The 9,411-nt window shown below is 33.4% G+C and overlaps 1 long non-coding RNA gene across 2 annotated transcripts; it reads left to right on the top strand.

Annotated features, from left to right (window-relative positions):
* Positions 1-1,913: 1,913 nt before the first annotated feature.
* LOC107848585 lies at positions 1,914-8,779 on the top strand. 2 transcript variants are annotated; one of them, XR_001668102.2, is made up of 8 exons: positions 1,917-2,123; positions 4,548-4,610; positions 4,798-4,853; positions 5,797-5,893; positions 6,221-6,304; positions 6,506-6,714; positions 6,812-6,883; positions 8,514-8,779. It is a non-coding gene; the product is annotated as an uncharacterized LOC107848585 (long non-coding RNA). The 2 variants fall into 2 exon arrangements; XR_007046802.1 differs by lacking the exon at positions 6,812-6,883 and having other exon boundaries at positions 1,914-2,123.
* Positions 8,780-9,411: the final 632 nt, after the last annotated feature.

The following is a 9,411-nucleotide window of genomic DNA, read 5'->3' as shown; positions in this document are numbered from 1 at the left end:
CACCCTTGGAGTTCAAGAAACTCTTTTAAACTTCAAGTTGCTTGATTTCATGCTTTCCATGATTCGAAATCATAGTATATTCCTAATTATTTCTATAATTAGTTTTTATTTCATAATTTATTGCAAGATTGATGACCTGTGGATTTATCATATGTTCATGTTGAAACATATGAAATTGTGAATTTTGAATTGAATCATGATGCTCACATGTTATTTTAGTGTCATGTGCATAGGTTATGTGATCCAAGTTTTTGATGAATTTCTCATGTTAATGAAATGATAAGATTATATCATGCTAGTATGTATACTATTTCATTCCATGCAAGTGTTTGATAAAATTCCATTATAGATGCATTATGAACAAGTGTGCATTTTTATGCTATACTATGCAAGATTATGTGAAACTTTACTTTTCATGATATCAAGTCCTAGGAGTATTTATACCCGAAAATTTAGCTGTTTGCCTAGAGCCAGTGTTAGTTACAGAATAATCTTTGTCACATAACAATCAGTAGTACTCTCAGACAGTTACAGGACTCCGAAAAACTTAGTAGATTCAGTATTAGTCCCACCTAGTTCAGTATTTAGTACAGACCTCAGTAAACTCAGTCAGCTAACAGAATTTAGTAGTATTCCATAAGTCAGCAAAACTCAATAAAATTAGTAATAGTTTAGTCCATCCTAGTATGAACTAGGAAATTAGTTCAATGTCTATTTAGTTGGAAGTAGGATTCAACATCGATTGAACCCACAGATGGGGACTCACCTGCCAGTAGAGGGTGTGATCCTTAGAATAATCCCTTCTATTCCATAACTATGTAGAAAGCGTAGGTTGACTCATCAACATGCCAGCTGAGGGTTGATGAGGTGATCTACCAGCCAGTTGAGGGTACCACCATTCTCATTTAGCGCTCCTACCAGATTAGGATGACTAAGCTTTTTTTTACCCATGGCATGGTACTGACACCCTTCAAACCATGGTTATATCTTGGACCCCAAACTATTTAGAAAGGGGCATATCGGTTAGATGATTACCTCCCACAGTATCAATTTCAGTTCTAAGTTGAATAAAACTCAGTTCAGTTCTACAGGTTCAGGACTATCAGACACAGTCACTCAGTTCAGTACTGAACTCAGTATAGTTCCATAGGATCAAGACTATCAGATGGAGTCACTATGTTACCAACTACACAGTATCAACAAACTAAGATATCTATAAACTGTAATTTTCAACTCAGTATCAAGTGTTATCACGATCTTAATTACAGTATATGTATTCATACTTGTACTCCCATTCAATTATATTTATAGTGTTCATGAAGTATTACTTATGCATATGAACCCATACATTTCAGCCTACCTCACTTAGCGTACCAGTATGTTTTATATCATGATTCAGATATATGGGCTCCCAAACACCCTTAGTAATTTAGATTTTTAGCAGCCAGAGTTAGGGTGAGTCTTCATAGTTTGAGGACATGATTATTTTCTTTAGTATTTTGAGTTATCAATACAGTTTTCAATAGTTGGAGTTAGTTGGGGGTTTGTCTCATCAACTCCATGATTCGAATTGTAGAGGCTTTTTCAGACTAGAGAATTTTTAGACAGATGTATCAGATTTGGTATTTTTTATACCGTATTCAGTTTTATTGTAGTATTGAACCTTATGCCATGTTTTTCGCATAATTTTCACATACTATAGTATTATTATTCAATTATTGTAGTAGGTACCAGTCATAGGTTAGCTTGTGGACCTTCGGGATTATGAGCATCGTGTAACATCCGAGGTATAGACTTGAGGCGTTACACATTAAGCGTTACAATAGATAAATAAAATAAGCTATAGCAACACTTATTTTATTCGCCCAATTTTCACGGAAAAATTTATGAAGTCCACCAAAAATAAAACATTTTAATAAAACTCTTTCTCTAAATATTTAAGCTTAAACGACTCCTAAATCACTAAATCACTAAATCTTAAATCGCTAAAGGTTATATGGACTTTCTATCAATGACCATTGAGGATTGCCCTAATCGCTAAAGGTTTTGTGAAAGAAGATCTATGTAACTCTGTGGGAGATTGGCCGGCGATGAATTTTGGGGTTTTTGATTGGTGAATCTATGTATGTATTTCTTTCCAAATCTAGGCATCTAGTTACAATTTTCCATCTACGATTGATGTCTGTTACAAAACAATGGTTGGATCTTATATTTTTCTTCCAAGGACAATTCGTCATCCTTTTTATATCTTTCTTTTAGTGAACTTTTCTGCGGGAGGTTTATACCTTGTATGCTAATTTTTTTGTAACTCTGTGGGATTTTTGCGGATTTTTCTATAGATGTAACTAAAGTGTTCTTCCAAGGAATTTTCACGTTCTTATCAGAAAGTTGTCACACAATTTTGACCTAATTTTAGGTATTCTTTTTTGTTGACTATTTGATTTTAGTGATAAAGTTGAGTTTGGGTTTAATTTGTGGGTCTGTTACTTTGCTTTTGTTTTGTTGCTCTGTCATCGATATGAGATTTTAGTGATAAAGTTTCTCCTAGGGGTAGTGCTGTAACTTTTGTAATGCATTCTTCCAGGTCTTGATATTATTGCCCCTGATGTTTATGTGTTGAGCCACTTTCTTGCATAGTCTATCTGGGGATTAGTTGCATTTAGCGAAGATGGAAAAGTGGCAGAGGTAGCATAGGATTGTTTCCCTGGAATTCTATCATTGGTTGTAGTCATCCTCTCTGATGGGTTAAGATTTCCCTCTTTACATGCCAGACGCGGGACGCCTAGTGACTCTATCAGGTGGAGAGTTAAAGGGACGTGCTCTATTAGCTGTTAAAATGGAGACATTGTTTAGAGAAAAGATTTTAGAGAGAGAAACTTAAGCATATATCTAGTTCTTGCCCAAACTAAGCCTGAGATCCACTTCTTTTAGGCAGTGTGTTTATTTGCACAATACTTATTCTTCATGAAATCAGCCCAAAAAGAGTAAGTAGTTCTCATTCTCCACCATCTTTTAACAGCTAAGGTGTTAGAGATATCACCTAAAACTTCTAGTACCTATACCACCTTTACTTTTAGGGCAATACAAGTTGGTCTATGTGATCTAGTGGTACTTTTAAGGCAATACAAGTTTATCTTAGATCTTCATTTGCACTATTTTCAGCTTCTGAACGTGTGAGTTCTTGACTGGACAACACTCTACCCCATGCAACATAGTGTATTCCCGGCCTGTTTAATTTCCAGTAAAGACAATCAACGTCTAATAGTATACAAAAAGTTAATTGAGTCACGTTTTCTAGACTGAAACAAATAATACAAGTTGAGGAGAGTTACTATATTTATTATAATATTAAGGTTGAATCTGTATATGTCATGGTGGTAGGATTTTATTCTAATTTTTACTAGTATCTGAGTGCATGGAATATATGGTATATAAATGGTGAACATGATTATTTGATTCAGTCTTTGTATTGCTAGATAACCTTTAATTTGGTTGTTATTTGAGAAATATGATTCTCTTTTTTCTTTTCATTAGCTTAGAACTTCCCTTGTTAGTGGGATGTAGTTAAATATAATAAAAATCCCTTTATAGTTCTCTATCTTTCACTATCTATCTTTAACAGTACAAGTGTCATCTTATTTTTATGTTTATGTTTATTTTATCTCGTAAATGTACCAAACTATTGATTTTAAGTTTCCTTTTATTCTGAGGACAGTTATTAAGATAGTTGCTAAAGTCTTGTTGTGTTTGAAATAAATGGGTCCTATATAAATTTGATATTTTCAATAATTTTTTCTCAAGTGACAACACGGCTTCTGAAGTTCTTTCTTTTCTCTGGGAAAGATTTTGAAGAGTGTTGTGAAAAAGAATCCTTTCAAAGAAAAATCAACCTAATTTTTTGACAATTAAAAATAGAGTCACTCTTATTCAGCTTTAATCTTTAAAACCAAGAGATCCAAATCATCCAATCGCTGCATATGCCTGGTCGATTGTGGGGAAATTTTCTGCATCATAATGGTTAGCATGCTTAAAAATGTCATTTCATATTTTTGAAATGTAAAATCGCATCCTGTTACATGGAGGTCGCTAGTTCAAGCCTTGGAAATAGTCTCTGGAAGAAATGCAAGGTAAGGTTGCATACAATACAACCTTGTGGTGGGGCCCTTCCCCGGATCATGCGTATAGCGGGAGCTTTAGTGCACCGGGCTGCCCTTTTTAAATCGAATCTTGTTACCACCATATCATATTCTTTATCTTTTTTGTGTCACGTCCTATTTTTTTTGTATAGTATTTCAGCGGTTTCAACTTCAACTTTGTAGGTGTATGACCTCTTGAAAACTAATACCGAAATTGAAGTTCCTCTAAAGCGACTGCTATTCAAAATTCGTTTAACTTAGCAAGTTAGTTCCATAAGACAATTATAATTATTTATGTCCCCTGTTGAAAAACTCATGTTGAATCTAACTCTGTGTATGAAAGTTACTGAGTTCTAATTCTTCTAAAGGGTTATCCTTATCATTAGTAAGTGTTTCATCTTTCTTCTATAGAATTGAGGCATCAAGGATATTGGAAGCTAAGATTATACAGACACATTTGACTTTTGCTTACAGGTATAAAATTTCACAAAAAGATTGACAAAAGTTCATGCTCATTATATGTGTATGCCTCTAATTTTTTTCAGCACCTACTTCCCCTGCCACCTCTTCCTTTCATACCATGTCTATCAAATTAGACCAAACATTATTCTTTATGGTCAATGAAATCAAGACTAACTAGCTATTTTTTGCTTCTTTCCAGGTTGTATTTCCCCGTCCTCAAGCACTTCACCTTTATCTTGGTCCAACTTCTTCCTGGTGAATATTTTGTTTATCTTATGCAGCTTATTGTTAAGCTTCATGTCTTTGTTTTTTTTCTCATCCTCCCTCCATCCTGCATCTTCACTCCAAACTGGAATGCAGCTTTGGGCATTGCTTCCTTCTGTTCATTGTATGTCACCCATTCCTTTTCTGTCTCAAAGTCCCATCGATGAAGCCGACCTTTTGCCTGTAGAAAAATATTCTTTTATCAAATATTATCCATTACAACAATGATTTGGACTGATAACACCACGTCAAGAAAACTTGCTATTGATTTCTCCTATAAGTATCATTGTTTATGTATATAATTAAAAGACATACAAGCAACTTTTTAATAATATTGTGGTCTCATGTGCTTATACAACTTCTTCTGCTGTACAAATTGTGCTGAACTTGTTTCTACTAATAGATGCTGCAATTTGTGACTATCATTTGCCAACTATATAATGTATTCAAGTTAAAAAAGAGATCTCACGTGGCATCTTGAATGAATTTGAAATACGGAGGCTCTAAAATATTTTAAAATCTAGTCTGTATCTCAAATTTGCTTCATAAATTGGTTCTGGAAAATGAAAACATGAACAATGCTAGGTGTCTCCAAAATGATCCATGTATCTATATCTAAATAAAATGTGTGAATTTCATGCCGTTAAATTATCTTAGCTTATTAGAGACATATGCTCCGTTGACTCCTTAAATTTGATAGAAAGATGACTCATTCAATAATTCATACCAGAAGGGAGGCAACACATATGGTGTAATTCTTTGAGAGCTTATTCGACTTATGACCTCTTGTGCATTAACCGTAATTGACTTAACAACTTAGACTGGATTTTATACCATCAACAATATTACTAATATAATTGAAAAGTCATATTTGTGTTGTTTTTTCATTAATGCTAGACAATATGCTTTTAATGACATACTTTTATTTCTTCAGGTGGATGATTTTGATGCTTTTAAAGAGGGAATGATAGGTTCTGGAGACAGAAAGCCTCAACCACATAAAAGAGCACTTCTTTTTGTTTAAAACTCGGGTACAGATATTGTTTTAGGGATACTTCCCCTTGCAAGGGAACTTCTCTAGCATGGAACTGAAGTATAGTTTGCCTTTAAATGAATCTAAAATTTTCAATATTTTACTTCCATTTTTCATGGTTAATTACTTTTCATTTCCTTCATTGAAGCTTTATTAATTTAGTGATACTTTCCTTATCTGATAATGTACAAGATAATGTTTACTTAACATGTAATATCCACTTTCCATTGCTACCTTGTTTGGTTTGTTTGATCCTATCCTTTCTCCTGGAATATATGTTAAATATATGAGGTTCCAAAGATCTAATATGCAAAATTTAATTCAGGTTGTGTGGGTAGCAAACTCACTTTTGACACTAAATGATGTTACTTCAATGGAGTTGTCTGATATTGTTGCTGAGGCTGCAAAGGTATGTCGATTTTCTAGGGCATTCCATTAGTTGTAATGAGATGTATGACTCCTCATGCCAAACTCTTTCCCCTTTTAAATAGAGATATAATAGAAATGAATCTGTGCATTATTAAGGTATATTTGGCATGTGAAATTTGTATATTTTAAAGCTTTCTCTCTCCCTTCCTCTCTATATAATATCTCATTATCTTGGTAATAGTGCTTTGGCCTATAGCACAACTATATTCTTCTAGGAGCAGCTAAAGAAGGAGGCTTGCTTGTTGATGCAATGAGTAATATCCAAGATGGTTACAAGGAAGATACACCTTTCATTTCTCTGATGGTTATGAGAAATGGATATGGAAGTCTATGCATAACTTAAGGCAAGTGAGCTCAGAGTTAGCTGCTGCAGCCAAAGATGCGAATTTGGTATGGTGCTTCTTTCTTTTATACACAAAAATATACAGCATCTCATTGGGAAAATAAGTGCAAGCAACTTACTTTGAATGTTTATTACCTGGCACAGGTAATTTTGGAAGGGATGGGTTGGTCATTGTATACCAATTATAATGCAAAGTTTAAATGTGATGCTCTAAAGGTATGGATTATAGCAGTCCCTTAAAACATTTTAGGCCATAGAAGTATGCTCATCACATATTACTAGTTCTTTTTTCCAGAAAAACCCTGACAAAGGTTTTCTATAAAATAGTATTTCCAGTTTCCTATGGGTAGCCCTTGTAGAGTTTAAGATCTGTGATCTTTGATTTGACCTACATATTTGTGGCAATTTGTTATAGTCTGTGTGCTGAATACGAATATAGATGTTTTACTTATTGAACTTTGAGGTTAGAGTGAGCATGTCACCTTTTTTGTTTCTTCATGTTGAAAGATTTCTTGGAAGAAAGGGTGAGCATTGTGCTTAGAATAATTGGATCTTTGGTTGAGTAATAAAATAGAAAATCAGCGCTCGTTTGGTCATAGATTTTTGAAGTTGAAACTTGAAACATGAAAAGTTGAGTTTTTACAGTGTGTTTGGACATGCATTTTACTTGAAAAAGATTTAAAGTTTTGTTAGTGGAAGTCTCAAAAACCCAAACACTTGTCTGAAGCCAGATTATGAGAACTTAAAAATATTTAAAGTTCTAAAATCTGATCAAATTTCATGGCCAAATAGATATTTGAAGATAAATTTTGAAACTTGACTCCCAAAATATATAGCTAAAAACTAACTAAATTGACTAGCTCAACAAAAATATCTTAGATAGGATTTGAAATGTTTAATACTTCCACTGACAAGTCACAATCACATGTATGTAAGAGGGTTATGGTAGAGCCAAATTATAATACAGGAATGAATACAAAGGATACATTGCTAGTTGTCTCCAATTAGTTTGGGACTGAGGTGTTTACTCCTAGATATTCTTCTCCCATCCTTATAGACACATCACCTTGACTGGTAGTGTTTCAAGTTCAAGTTTTTAGTCACTTATCTGCATTTATTTTTGCCATTAGATATGTTTCCAAAGAGGAAGAGAGTTGGATAAGTCAAGTGTGTCTATGTTTAATACATTCAGCATGCTGAAAAAAAGCTCGAACATCTATATTTGAATCTATGGTTCTACTTTATCCTCAAATCCTCTATGATCTCTAATTTATTGTCTATCCAAAGGACAAAAAATATATGCATCAATATTGTCATCCAAATCCTTTCCAACTTCCTTCCAAAGGACCATAAAGTCAAGGCTGGTGTAGTCACCCAAACTTTTATATCTTCCTTTCAGCCAAACCAAATAGGCATTAGCTCAATTTCAATTGTTCTTTAAGTTTTATTATCTTACATTTGGTTGTTTGTATTTCTTTCTTTCTAACCATGATTGTTTGATTTACCTCTTCACTAGCTAACTTGTATGTGGTTTATACACTTATTTTCTTGTGTACTCCTATACTATTATTGTTGTGTTATTGTTTGTTGTAACCAGCAAGAAATTAAATGAAATCAACTTGCATAAAGCTGACTAGTTTTTTAGCCTAACGCTCTTTCCAAAACCAATATCAACCGTATATTTGTCCAGATGGATGAGTTATAGTTTATTCAGTATTATACTAAACCATTGGCAGTCTTGAGTTGCTCCTAGCATTGAGCTAGGAATTTCATTATTTTGTTGTGGAATACCCCTTTTATGTTGTTATTTAAGTGCTAATTTATATTATGTTTTCTCTTTTTATAGGTGTCTAAAATGAAGAAAGAGATGAAGAAAATGATGAAGACATTGACCTCACTTGAGAAGATTTTTGGGTCGTGGATAAATGCTCTAATATCAATAGTTTTGTTTTGAATTTTTTGAAACTTATCGCGACTTGAACTTGGTAGTATATAAAAACTTAACTAAGCACTTGGAATTGATTACGTTTTACTTTTGGGTTTAAATTATTAGCTTGTTGCATACTTTAAATTAGGAGATTATTAATGAATGATTTTGTTTTGTGATGTGTATATATTGTGTTATAGTTTATTATGTATGTAAATAAAAATTTACATTATACGACTATTTATATAAATCATTTCAATTTAATAACATGTGGTAATCATTGTTGCAATAGATCAATAAACCTTTGCAATAGGTAGTCAAAAAGTGTTGCAACAGAATACCCAAAGTGTCGCAATAGATGCTATTGCAATGGTTTAATGTCGTTGCAATAGAATCTATTTCAACGGTTAGTAACTGTTAGAAAGGATTAAAATAGGAGTTATAATAAGTAATGAAATAGTTGTAATAGGTACTCAAAAAGCATTACAACAGACTAACAAAGGCGTCGCATTAAATGCTATTGCAACGGTTACTACCCGTTACAATAGCGTCTATTGCAACGGTCAGTAACCATTGTAATAGATGAAAATAGGCATCTCAATAAGTAAAGAAATAACTGTCGCATAGGTCAATCTATGGCGATAGTTTCAGAAGCCATTGCCATAGCTCGACCTATTGCGACGGTTTAGACAACCGTTGCCATAGAACCATTGCGGTAGAGCTATGACAACGATTTTGTTGTCTATTGCAATGGTTTTACAACCTTCACCATAGGGGTAATTTCTAGTAGTGATACATACATATATATATGTATATA

This window comes from Capsicum annuum, chromosome 11 (genome assembly GCF_002878395.1).
Source record: "Capsicum annuum cultivar UCD-10X-F1 chromosome 11, UCD10Xv1.1, whole genome shotgun sequence".
In the NCBI taxonomy this organism is placed as follows: Eukaryota; Viridiplantae; Streptophyta; class Magnoliopsida; order Solanales; family Solanaceae; genus Capsicum; species Capsicum annuum.
Note: the sequence above shows the minus strand (reverse complement) of the source record. Positions and strands in the feature narration are given on the sequence as shown.